The sequence below is a fragment of the Miscanthus floridulus genome, chromosome 11 (genome assembly GCF_019320115.1).
Source record: "Miscanthus floridulus cultivar M001 chromosome 11, ASM1932011v1, whole genome shotgun sequence".
Lineage (NCBI taxonomy): Eukaryota > Viridiplantae > Streptophyta > Magnoliopsida > Poales > Poaceae > Miscanthus > Miscanthus floridulus.
This window is the reverse complement of record NC_089590.1, coordinates 98,590,857-98,602,648: the sequence shown is the minus strand read 5'-3', so window position 1 is coordinate 98,602,648 and position 11,792 is coordinate 98,590,857. Positions and strand designations below refer to the sequence as shown.

At 49.9% G+C, this 11,792-nt stretch overlaps 1 pseudogene; it reads right to left on the bottom strand.

Moving 5' to 3' along the window:
• Nucleotides 1-350: 350 nt before the first annotated feature.
• The window catches only part of LOC136492795 (peroxidase 12-like), a 30,933-nt pseudogene continuing 19,491 nt past the window's right edge, over nt 351-11,792 (bottom strand).

Genomic DNA, 11,792 nt, shown 5'->3' with positions numbered 1-11,792 from the left:
AGCATCAGGGCTTGGATTGCGAAATAACAGTTTGGTTTAGAAAATTGGTTGTGTATCTCTAGTTTCCTTACATTGAGTTTTATCAGTTGTTAAAATTTCAGATAGGTTCACAAACTATTTACTCTATCTACAGTTGTTCTTAATCTATATTTGGCTGTGTAATGTTACCAACTACATACCTGTCTACTTGACTGTTAACTCGGTTGTAGATCGAATGTTTCAATATATATTTTCGACTGTGAACTTACCTATCCCTACGAACGCGCGCAATGGCGCGCGCCTTTCACTAGTACACAACACTGAGAAGAGATACGCGGAACTAGCTAGATACGGAGTACGTAGCTACTCATTCACGAGTCAGCCGCGAGCCCCTCGTCGCCGGCGGCGGCGGTGTCGAGCTGGGCTGATGATGAGATATCGACGCGGGCAGTGTTGCGCATGGAGTAGCTGAGACGGATCTCTCCGTCGCTGCCGGTGAGGACGTCCATCTGGCTCATCTTGACGAAGGACCTCGCGAACTGGTCAAAGAAGGTGTCCTGGTTGAGCGCGAAGCGGGTGGCCATGCGCATGGTGTCCGGGTGGCTAATGAGGCCCTGGTCTGACTTGAACAGCCCCTGCCTCGCGATCAGGTCGAAGTAGTACTTGTTGTTGAAGGCGTTGGGCGTGCACACGTCCAGCACCTGGCTCACCACGTTCCTGCTGGGGTCGCCCGCGCACTTGGCCACCAGCTTCTGCTAGAACACCGGGTCCATGGTGTCGTCGTCCACGTTGAGCGACAGCCGGTCGCTGAAGGAGGCGCAGTGGCCGTGGCCCACGGTGTGCGCGCCGGAGAGAGCCACCAGGTTCGCCTTGTTCAGGCTACGATTCTTGAACGCCTCGATCAGCGTCAGCACGTCGAAGAAGGGCGCCGGTAGGGTGCCCACCAGGTCGCTCGATGCCGACACCAGCCCATCGTGTCGCTCGAGAGGAACATCGAAGAAGGAGCCACTGGACTGGATGGATATAGATCTAGCACAGCTACTGATTGAAGTGTAAACCCTAGACCATGTATTAGTACGAGATTAATAGATAGAGTGAGAGAGATAGGAGTTGAGGTGGTGTAAACCATCGGTCGTCTTCGTAGAAGATGAGCTGGCCATGGGATTACTTGATGGTGGCGCGGTGAAGCTCGACGGTGAAGGCGCTGTCGTGGTGGCGGAGGTACAGAGACGACGGTGGCCGGTGGCGGTCTTCTCGTCGTTGACAGCACCCCCTCTTAGATCGGTTAGGGTTTAGGGACTGTAGGTGGGGGTGTCTGGTGGCTCAGGTGAACCTCATGCTTTGTGCCCCGATCTCCACCTCTTTTTTATGACGATGTGCGACGGGGGCCTACCAACCAGGGAATGGTTGGGCGCCCCTGATCAGGGCGCGGATCCAAGGGCCCGGCCAATTGGTGGAGATCATGTAACATTCTTCCCTTTGATCTCACCTTATGACTTAAACTCAACTTACTTTATCTTATTCCCATTCCATCACATATCAGTGCATAGAGCGTGCCTCACCGTCATGGTCAATTGCCATTAGATTAAACAGGTACAATGCACCTCTCTGTTTTGAAACAGATTCTCAACTAGGCCCTTATTTTTTAGGAATCATAGGCTTTCCCTTAAACCCATGTCGGCTAAGTGTTCTCTAAACACGCTGGGTGCTAAGCCTTTTGTAAGCGGATCCGCGAGCATTTTTTCTGTTCTTATATGCTCAAGACTAATTATATAATCCCGGACTTTGTCTTTCACAACATAATACTTTATGTTAATATGTTTGGCAACACCACTTGACTTATTGTTGTGAGCATAACATACTGCTGGATTATTATCGCAGTATAACTTGAGTGGTTTATGTATGTCGTCTACCACTTTCAACCCGGGCATGAATTTCTTCAACCAATTCACCTGCCCTGTAGCATCATAATATGCTACAAACTCGGCATACATTGTGGATGATGTAGTGACAGTTGCTTTGAGTTTTCTACGATATAGCTCCTCCTGCGAGAGTGAATATGTATCCTGACATGGATTTTCTGTCATCTCCCGCATAATTAGAATCTGTATATCCCTCTATGTGCAGAGAATCAGATCATCTATACGTTAGCATGGAACCCTTCATACCTTGCAGGTAACGCAAAACTTTCTTTACTATTTTTCAGTGTTTTATTCATGGATTACTCTGATATATGCCAAGTAACCCGGTAACAAATGCTAAGTTAAGGCGAGTACACACTTGAGTATACTATAAACTTCCGACAGCTGAACTCGCTTTTATTTGATCGATCTCATATTGGTTTCTGGGACATTAAAATTCCACATATCTATTGCTCTTGACTATGGGAGCAGGTGAAGACTTACAATTTTGCATACTGTATTTATTTAGAACTTTTTCTAAGTACGTCTTTTGTGATAATCCTAAAACCCTCTTTTCTCTATCTCGGTGAATCTCTATTCCTAGGACGAACGAAGCTTCACCGAGATCCTTCATGTCAAACTTTGAGGACAATAACTTCTTTGTTTCTAGTAGTAGATTAACATCACTGTTAGTGAGCAAGATGTCATCCGCATACAAGACGAGAAAAATGAATTTCTCATTCTTGAACTTTGCATAAATGCAATTGTCCTCTACATTTTCTTGAAACCCAAACTTTCTTATTATGCTATCAAACTTCAAATACCACTGTCTTTGAAGCTTGTTTTAATCCGTAAATAGATTTTTTTAGGCGGCATCCCATATGTTCTTTTCCTTTCACAACAAAACCTTTCGGTTGTGCCATGTAAACATTTTCCTCCAGATCCCCATTTAGGAACGACGTCTTTACATCCATCTGATGTAATTCTAAATCGTAATGTGCTACAAGCGCCATTATGATTCTAAAAGAATCCTTACATGAGACTAAAGAAAATGTCTTATTGTAATCTATACCTTCTCTTTGTGTGAAACCTTTTGCCATAAGTCGTGCTTTAAACCTTTCTATATTCGCTTTGGAGTCATGTTTCGTTTTGTAGACCCATTTATAGCCTACCGTCTTGGCTCCTTTAGGAATTGTTTCTAAGTTTCAAACAGCGTTGGTTTTCATTGATTTTATTTCATCTTCCATGGCTTCAAGCCACTTGGATGAGTGAGCATTTCTCATGGCTTCTTCAAATGAGGTGGGATCACCCTCCATTAAAAATTCCTCACATTCATAAACTTCATAATCATCAGGAATAACTGATCTCCTGACTCTTTGAGACCTTCTAGGGGCCTCATTAGATAACGCTTGTTCTATATGAGGTTGTTGTTGATTTCCCTCATGTGTGACAACGGGTTTTAGGGGATCCTGAAGGATAGGTTCCTCATGTTCATTCATTGTTGTCACAGGAGACCTAACAACAGGTGCTGTTACTACAGTGTCTTGCACTGTTGGTACAACAACAACATATAGCGTGAAGAATGGCTCCTAAACTATAGGAGTGGGCACGTATACCCACTTCTCTTCAAAACTAATTTCACACGCTACCATGCTCTCCCTGATCATATCTTCCTCCAAGAAGACAACATATTTTGTTTCTACAAACTTTGTTTGTCTATCAGGACAATAGAAGCGATATCCTTTTGACTTTTCTGGATAGCCAATGAAATAGCAAATGACTATCTTGGAGTCTAGCTTCCTTATGTTTGGGTTAAATACTTTTGCCTCAGCTAGACAACCCCACACACGTAAATAGTTAAGTGAGGGTTCCTTTCCTGTCCATAATTCATATGGTGTTTTGGGCACCGACTTGCTTGGCACTCGATTAAGTATATGAATGGGGGTTTTTAATGCCTCTATCTATAAACTTATCGGTATGGTAGAGTAACTTAGCATGCTTCTCACCATATCCATTAAGGTACAGTTGCGTCTTTTAGCTACTCTATTCTGCTGAGGCTCGCTCGGTGTAGAATACTAGGCTACTATGCCATTTTTTCTGTAAGAACCTTGCAAAAGGTCTAGGAACTTGGCCATATGGGGTGTGTCGACCGTAGTACTCTCCGCCATGGTTGGACCTTACTACCTTAATCTTTAAGTTGTGCTAATTTTCTACTTCAGCCTTAAATATCTTAAATTTATCCAATGCTTTTGATCTTTCTTTAATTGGGTAAATATAGTCAAAATGAGAATAGTCATCTGTGAATGTTATAAATGAATCATAACCATCTACACTCTTCATAGGAAAAGGACCACAGATGTCTATGTGAACTATTTCTAAAATTCCTGCACTTTGTTTGACATCTTTCTTTATTTTCTTAACGTACTTTCCTTTTATGCAATCTATGCATTGTTCTAAATCTGAAAATTCTAAAGGCGGAAGAATTGATTTCTTAATCAATCGTTCTATTCTCCCCCTCGAAATATGGCATAACCGACAATGCCATAATTTCGATGATGTATCATGAACCCTCTTCCGCTTATTACTTGCATTCATAGACGAGGAGGCATTCTCATGCTCAGTGCTCACATCATTCACATTCTCAGAAAGTGATAATAAATAAAGCTTGTCTTGTTGGAAGGCAAGACTAACACACTTATTATTAATCATAATATGACATTTGCCATTACCAAAATGGCAATCATATCCATCATCATCTAATCTTGAAACACTTATCAAGTTTCTACGCAAAGATGGTACATAAAGAATATCTGAAGGCTGCAGTCTAAAACCATCATCTATTTCTAGAGATAGATTTCCAATGGCTTCAACTTTAGCTTCAACTCCATTTGCAATATTAATTCTTCTTTCTCTTCTTTGTAGGGTCCTCCTCGTACAGAACCCCTGTAATGAATTTGCAACATGAACAATTGCACCTGAATCAATCGACCAAGTAGATTTTGCATAATTTAAATACAAGGATTTATCTATGAATGTAATGAAATCCTCACCTCTCTTCAGAAGGCTTTTCAGGAAGTCTGGACAGCCCCTGTCGGTGCAGAAAGTGACCAACACGTAAATATTTATAGTTTTGCCGTACGTTGTGATCGGAGGTAGCCTAGCACTCAATGACACAGGGTTTATACTAGTTTAGGCAACGTGCCCTACGTTCAGTTTGAGTCGGTCGGTGACTTTATTCCCGAGCTCAGGTGCTCGAAGTTTGCTGTGGGGTAACAAACGAGAAGGAGAAAGATGGGGGGTATGAGAGGTTCGGTCAGACCCTGGTCAGAGGGGCCGAGAGTGATGGGAGCTCTGCTATGTCCTAAGTGAACTTAATCGATCTGAATGAATCTATCTGTTGGGAGAGAGCGCATCCCTTTTATAGATGAAGGGGATGGCCATACAAGTGAGAGGGAGAGAGTACGTATGCTACTAAGCCTTGTTGCCCACGTCAGCGGGTATAGGATGATGGTAGGCGCCCACAATACTGTTGAATGTCAGATGTATGTGGGAGGTTGTGTTGTCTTCTTCGGGTATGGTAGACGTCGGCGCCTACCACACTATTGATACCTGGAGGCATGCAAGGGGTTTTACCATGTTCGCCTGGTACGATAAATGCCAGCGCCCACAACATTGTTGATGCCCAGAGGCACATGGGGGAGCCTTACCGTTTGGGAGTTAATGGCGCCCACAATACTATAGGGGAAAATATCGACGCCTACAACACTACTTGGGTTCTGTTATGTCAGGGACGTCACAGGGTACTGTCCTATAGGTGAAAAGGGTACGGTCCTTGGTATTGCGGTTGACTTGAGTGCCCTGCCTTATTTTCTCCGTCCGTTCCCTGGTCCTTACCGGGCGGGCGTCCCTGGTTGGTTGGTCCCAGTCGGCTCTGATTGCGTCAATCGGAGAGGAGCTATAAGCAAGGGTTCAGCGCATTCCCAGTTGGAGAAGTGGGTCGGAGTCAGAAGCGGCATTTGGCTAGGCCTTTCGGCCGGAGAGGCCGTCCGGAGGTGGCTGGAGACCAAGGCGAGCGCTCTGGTCGGAGAGGTGGGCCGGAGTCAGAGGCAGGCGTCGTTCCTCCTCGGCTAGGCCTTCCGGTCGGAGATTAGATCATCCTTCTCGCCTATCGCCTAGGTATTTAGGTCGGCCCATAAGTTGCGCGTTGCTCGCAACGTTGTTTGTTGGGCCAAGCCCTTGTTGGGAAGCTAGTCCATGAGGGACCCTGGGTTTATAAACCCGATAGGAGCCCCCGAGCCCCCGGGCGATTCGGGTTGAATCATCTGGGGGGTTTGTCTCGACGGCGGGTGGGCGCGAGTGCACCCGTGGGTGTAGCCCCCGAGCCCCCTGGCGATTCGGGTAGAATCATCTAGGGGTTTTTTGTGTTGCCAGTGGGGGAAGTTTTCGTTTTGTCGACGAGTGCGCGTGAGCGCACCCGCAGGTGTAGCCCCCAAGACCCCGGGTGATTCGGGCTGAATCGCTTGGGGGTCCTGTCAACCGGGCATGTGTGCGTTTATTTTAGTCGAGTCAGTTAGTTCAAGGATCAAACAAGATGGAGCTCGTGGATCCTAGCATCGATGCGCCCCGTGGGATCGGGCGAGTCAGAGTCGTGGATCCTAGCGTCGGTGCAGCCCACGCAGCTGAGGCAGTTAGTTTAGGGATCGGACGAGACGGGGGCTGCGGATCCTAACATCGGTGCACGCCGTGGGATCAGGCGAGTCAGAGTCGTGGATCCTGGCCTCGGTGCAGCGCGCGTAGCCGAGGCAGTTAGTTTAAGGATTAGACAAGACGGAGCTCGTGGATCCTAGCATCGGTGCACGTCGTTGGATCGGGCGAGTCGGAGTCATGGATCCTGACCTCGGTGCAACGCGCGCGGCCGAGGGCTTGAGGCAGTTAGTTTATGGATCGGACGAGACAGAGCTCGTGGATCCTAGCATCGGTGTGCGCCGTGGGATCAGGCGAGTTGGAGTTGTGTATCCTTGCCTCGGTGTAGCGCGTGTAGCTAAGGCAGTTAGTTTAGGGATCGGACGAGACGGAGCTCGTGGATCCTAGTGTCAGTGCGTGCCGTGGGATTGGGCGAGTCGGGGTTGTGGATCTTGGCATCGGTGCAGCCTGCGCAGCCAAGGTAGTTAGTTTTGGGATCGGACGAGACGGAGCTCATGGATCCTGGCGTCGGTGCGCGCCATGGGATCGGACGAGTCGGAGTCGTGGATCCTGGCGTCGGTGTAGCAAGCACAGCCAAGGTAGTTAGTTTTGGGATCAGACGAGACGGAGCTCATGGATCCTAGTGTCGGTGCGCATCATGGGATCGGGCGAGTCGGAGTCGTGGATCCTAGCATCGGTGCAGTGGGCGCAGCCGAGGCAGTTAGGTTAGGGATCAGACGAGACGGAGGTGGCGAATCCTAGCATCGGTGCGTGCCATGGGATCAGGTGAGTCAGAGTTGTGGATCCTGGCGTCGGTGCAGCCTGTGTAGCTGAGGCAGTTAGTTTTGGGATCGAACAAGATGGAGCTCATGGATCCTGGCGTCGGTGCGCGCTGTGGGATCGAGCGAGTCAGAGTCGTGGATCCTGGTGTCGGTGCAGCGGGCGCAGCCGAGGTAGTTAGTTTAGGGATCGGACGAGATAGAGCTCACGGATCCGGGCATCGGTGCGCACTGTGGGATCGAGCGAGTCAGAGTTGTGGATCCTAGCATCGGTGCAGCAGGCGCAGCCGAGGCAGTTAATTGAGGGATCGAATGAGACGGAGCTCATGGATCCTAGCATCGGTGCGCGCCATGGGATCGGGCGAGTCGAAGTTGTGGATCCTGGCCTCGGTGTAGCCCGCGCAGCCGAGGCAGTTAGTTTTTGAATTGGGAGAGACGGAGCTCGCAGATCCTAGCGTCGGTGCACGCTGTGGGATTGGGCGAGTTAGAGTCATGGATCCTGGCGTCGGTGCAGCAGGCGCAGCCGAGGTAGTTAGTTTAGGGATCGGATGAGACGGAGCTCGCAGATCCTAGCGTCGGTGCACACCGTGGGATCGGGCGAGTCAGAGTTGTGGATCCTGGCATCGGTGCAGCGGGCGTAGCCGAGGCAGTTAGTTTAGGGATCGGACGAGACGAAGCTCGCCGATCCTGGCGTCGGTGCGCACTATGGGATCGGGTGAGTTGGAGTCATGGATCCTGGCCTCGGTGTAGCTTGTGCAGCCAAGGTAGCTAGTTTAGGGATTGGATGAAACAGAGCTCATGGATCCTAGCGTCGGTGCGCACCATGAGATCGGGTGAGTCAAAGTCGTGGATCCTAGCCTTGATGCAGCACACGTAGCCGAGGCAGTTAGTTTAGGGATCAGACGAGATGGAGCTCATGGATCCTGGCATCGGTGCGCGTCATGGGACCAGATGAGCTAGAGTCGTGGATCCTGATGGGGCGAGTTCGGGGTCATAGACCTAGGCGTTTGGTATGCAGTCGAAGCGTAGTCGAGGGATAGGGCGAGTTTGGGGTCACAGACCCAGATGTTTGGATTGTCTTGAGCCCTCGAACCACGTTGGGCTTGGTAGGGGTCGGTTTGAGTTGTGTGCATTACCCCATCCTCGATTTCTCACAATCAGAGGGGCTAAGTTTTGTCGCTTGCCTCGATCGCTCGGGCTTGAGTGATATGCTCGGTGAGCTCGCTAACAGGTATGATCGAGTGGAATCTGGGTTTGTCGTTTGTTACGGGGTCAACATAGCCCTCTTTGTGACATTCCACTGCTCCTTTACCTGCAACCCGGTAGATGCCTGGGTCATTCTAGACACCGACTTGGGTGGCCTACTGGCCTCCCCTCGATGGAGATTCTGTGGGCTTGGCGAGAGGTTTAGGATCGAACGAGAAGGTTGAGATGACCCTGCTTACTTTGGGGTAGACTAGGTGAGGGCCACACGAGTCTCATCTGCATTTTCTCCCCTAGCTATGTTTGACATGGGGTGGCCTTGAGCCCTTTGTGGGCCGACCTTCGAACCCCGATCGGTCGTTTGCTCATGTTTGAATGAGGCAACTATCGCTTCATGACGCAACATGGAGCGTTCTGATGCATTTCGCCGCATGTGCGATGGTTTAGTTCCCGAGAGCCCCTAGGCAATTTAGGGCCCGAATCGTCTGTGGGGCATAGGCTTATGGAATGAATACATGTATGGATGTATGAAATGATTATAAAGAAATAGCGGGGGTCGGTAGTATTACCTTGATTACTCGAGTGATGGGGTTTGAAGAGCTCCAATAAAAAATGTCCGACCGAGACCCGTGCTCATCATTCGTGATGGAGTTAGCATGGCCTACATGGGGCATCCTTTTGCTCCTTACCTATCTCTCGGTGTTTTCCTGAGCCATTCGATCAACTTAGGAAGCCTAATGGTTTCTCCTGGCGGAGTTCCCGTTGTTTGGGTTTTTTCAAGTCCCGCCTGGGAAGGCGGAGGGCCGCCTGCGCGTGGTGGTGCTGTGTTTTTCATGCCCAGTCATGCGGTAGTGGTGGGCCATACCTAGGCCACGTCCTGTCTGATCAGGCACCGTTCCATCGGGCAGGGTGCGTCTCTTCGGTCAGGGCGCGTCCCGTCGTATCCCATCCGCATTAAATGGGGAAGGGAGAGGATTTTTTTGCCCCCGTCGTTTCACCTTTTCCTGATTGGCGCGCCTTCCCCAACTGCTGTGCCCTTTTCCTTAAGTAGGAGAAGGGAGAAGGCTTTCGCCCTGTTCTTTTGCCTATTCCTCATCTGCCGCCTCTTCTCATCTTCCTTCTTGCCGAGAGCGTTTGAGAGCCATGACGGTTCCTAGGAGAGAAAAGAAAAGGGGGAGAGCGAGGGAGAGGTGAAAACTCACAAATCCATCCATGAACATGGAGCGAAATGTCGGGCTAGAGGTCATCCACTGTGAGGTAGTCAGTGCTGGAGGCCTTCGCCGTGAAGGGTTTTTTCTGCCGCCGAAGGAGGTGGTGCACTGGAGGGCTCTCGGGAGAGAGGATTTCCCACAACCTTGGCCCGACGAGGTGGTTTCCTTCCTTTAGCTTGGCTCTGAGCTTGTCATCCTTTTTCTAGAGCTGGAAAGGTGGAATCATTGGAGCAGGACCTGGAGACGGCCAATGTGACTTTTGGCCAGAATACGAAGGCGCTGGCCAAGTTCCTTGAAGAGCGATGTTTTCTCGAGGGGGAATTTGACCAGATATGCAATGTTGCCCAGCTTATCATCTCGGAGGTCTTCGGGTCGGCGCCAAGTACTAGTGCGCCCACCATCCAACTGGCGAAGGTTTCGGATGAGGTTCAAGCCCTTATCACACATGGGCTGTTCTACGAAGGGTTGAGGGTGTTGACTTTGGTGGCGATGTACCACCTGGACCTAGACTTTGCCACTATCTAAAGCGGGTATACCAACGGCTTGAGCACAGAGGACATCCAATCGCTCGGGGAGACCTTGCTACCACACGCAAAGTTGGTGGCAGAGCAAGTCTTCACGCAGTGGGTGATGGATGTCCGCCGTATGGACCTGGCTGATGGCGCGCGTCAAGAGGACATCGCCCATCCTATAGACGGAGTGGAGCCTGGGTCGGAGATAAACGTCACCCCACTTCCGAAGGAACCGAATGTCGTCCGACCAGAGAGCGAGCAACACATGCCCTTGTCGGTTGCACTGATAGCCGATGTCGCTAGGGAGCCACAGTAGAATTTCTAGAGTAGAAGTAGATGTAAAAAGTTAAGTTCATGGGGGAACCCCTGTGCAAACGTTTTTGTGTACTCAATGACTACAATTGGTTTCGTTTTTTGTGATAGAGTCACTCCATTCGGGGAAACTTGTCACATTCATTCCATAGTTTTACCTTAGCATAATTTTGTTTTTTATTCTTTCTTTTTCATACTTGCCCGTTTGTCCCATAGGCTGCAACCTTAGGAGCCCAGGCGTGCCGTACGTAGAGGCGGGGTGCGATCAGTCGGAATATTTTTAAAGCAAAGCTACGTAAGGTAATTTAAAGGAACAAACTACCCTTTTGTTCGGGTAGGAAGGAGTTTTACCATATGATAGTAAACGAAAAGAGATGTAGTAGTGCACCCCCGTGGAGCCCCCGAGCGACCTGGGCCGAAAGTGTTCGGGTCAGGGCGCTTTTATAGGAGCAAACGTTAAGTAAACAATGGTAAGACTGAATTTTAGGGAAAGAAATGACATAGCTGTTCCAAGCATTGGTAAGAATGTCGTCGTGGTCGTCCTTCAGTCGGTAGGCATCCGTCGGATCACCTCGACCTTCAGTCTTCTAGATCCTTGCCCGCTACACCCCCTTTCTTGGCCGCTACTTCTTCGCCTTTTTCTTCCTTCGGCCCGTCGGCCTGTCGCAGAAGGCGCTTGAGGAGCTTGCAGTCCTTGTAGTGGTATTTGATGGGGTAGGCGTGGTTGGTGCATGGGCTCTCTATGAGCTCATTGAAGTGGCCCAGAAGGTCCTGTTGGGGCTACTTGCCCATGTGATCAGCCGTGACGACCAACGCGGAGTTGGCCGGTCAGCAGCGATCTTTTCTATTCTTTTTTCCCCTCTGCATGGAGGGGCCCTCGTCCTGATCCTGGCGCTTGGCCTTGCCTTTACATCGGCCTCTGTTGGAGCGCTATGGGAGCGGCCCTCCCTAGATGCGTCGGACAAATGCCCATGGTCCTGGGCCATCTGGGCTGGTACTCTGGTTGCTGATGACGCTACGAGCATCTTGGTTCGCCCCGAGCCGCTCGTGTACAGGCGGTTGGTGCGGAGCGGTCGCTAAGTCAAGACAAGGCACAGATGCGGCCTCCTGAGATACACTCGGCGGCTGTAGCGGTGAGCGGGTGGAGAGATTCGTTTGGTGTGTCCCCACTCCCCTGGTGGGGAGAGAGGCTGCAAGTCGGTGTCGCGATGC